At 39.4% G+C, this 1,243-nt stretch overlaps 1 protein-coding gene across 3 annotated transcripts in view; it reads left to right on the top strand.

Moving 5' to 3' along the window:
• FAM229B (family with sequence similarity 229, member B) overlaps nt 1-1,243 on the top strand; it is a 13,201-nt gene that overhangs the window by 7,241 nt on the left and 4,717 nt on the right. Inside the window, exon 2 of one of the 3 annotated variants that reach the window (XM_005883727.2) lies at nt 152-251. The exons of 1 other annotated variant lie outside the window; for it this stretch is intronic. The gene's annotated coding sequence lies outside the window, so the exon portion shown is untranslated. Of the gene's footprint in view, nt 1-151; nt 309-1,243 lie in introns of all 3 variants that reach the window. One more of the 3 variants, XM_014531390.1, reaches the window with a different exon arrangement.

Genomic DNA, 1,243 nt, shown 5'->3' with positions numbered 1-1,243 from the left:
TCACAGATTAAAATATTGTATATTATTAGAAAATAAACAAGACAGTGACAATAAGAATAAACCTTCAAACAAGCTTTAGAGACACTAAATTTTTAGCTAAGTTCCATGTTGTTGGTGGAGCTATGAAATGTGATATTTTATTACTGAACAGGTAGGAAACGATGTAAAAGAATCTTCTGATGTCATAATTTCTGGGTGTCACTGGAACATTTGATCATCATTCCTTCGGCAATTCCAGGCTTCTATGGAAGGTCAGTAGAAGCAGTTGATTTATTCACCTCTACAGGAATCAGACTCAGCCTATTTTGGTAAGTCTATGTATCCTTGATCAAGTTAGCTAAAACTTAATATCTACATAAGATAGTTATACTAAACCATAGCTTTTACTAACTTGTCATTGAGCATAAACATTTTTTCCATAGTAATTGACACCCAGTACATAAAAACCATAATGTAATAATCAAATTCCTAGGCTTTATTGATTTAGTTTTTTTATTACCACAGTAAACATTTACTTATTAGGCATAAGAAACAGTTGTAAGACATTTTTCATTTTTCCTGTCTTTTGCTGAAGACATGCACATTTGTACAAGATAGAGTTGTTAATTACCCACTGTGTGCCAGGCAGTGGTGACAAAGACAGACATGGAATGGGATAAGGTTACAATGATTAAACGAAAACACAAAATGGGGTACTGGTTCGCAACAGAAGGTGATCTCCCCCTCATCCCTTCCTTCTCCACTAGAGGACATTTGGCAATGTCTGGATGTCACAAGTTTTGGGGAGGGGTGCTATTGGCATGCAGTGGGTGGAAGCCTTGGATGCTGCAAAACATCCTACAGTGTCCAGGATAGCCTCTTCCCTTCCCAACAAAGACTATCTGGCCCCAAAGTCAATAGTGTCACAGTTGAGAGATCCTGAATTAGAGTGATAACTTCCAAAGCAGAGATAAAGAGGGCTATGAACACTTATATTATGGAAGGCTGTTATGGAAGGCTCCTCTGAGGAAGTGAAATATAAATTCAGACAATGAATGAGTTGACTCTAACAAATAAAGGGTGGGAGCAGTGGGGTGGGAAAAAGTCCCAAGAGGAGGCAACAGTAGGCAGTAAGGAGCTTATTTTAGATAGCTCTCTCTGTGTATATATGTGTGTTTGTGTGTTTTATATATATACTAGAGGCCCGGTGCACAAAAATTTGTGCACTGGGGGGGGGGGGGGCCCCACCCCCCCCCGGGCCCCC

The sequence above is a fragment of the Myotis brandtii genome, unplaced genomic scaffold (genome assembly GCF_000412655.1).
Source record: "Myotis brandtii unplaced genomic scaffold, ASM41265v1 scaffold8, whole genome shotgun sequence".
Taxonomy (NCBI): domain Eukaryota; kingdom Metazoa; phylum Chordata; class Mammalia; order Chiroptera; family Vespertilionidae; genus Myotis; species Myotis brandtii.
The sequence above is the reverse complement of the archived record's forward strand: the minus strand, read 5'-3'. Positions and strand labels throughout refer to the sequence as shown.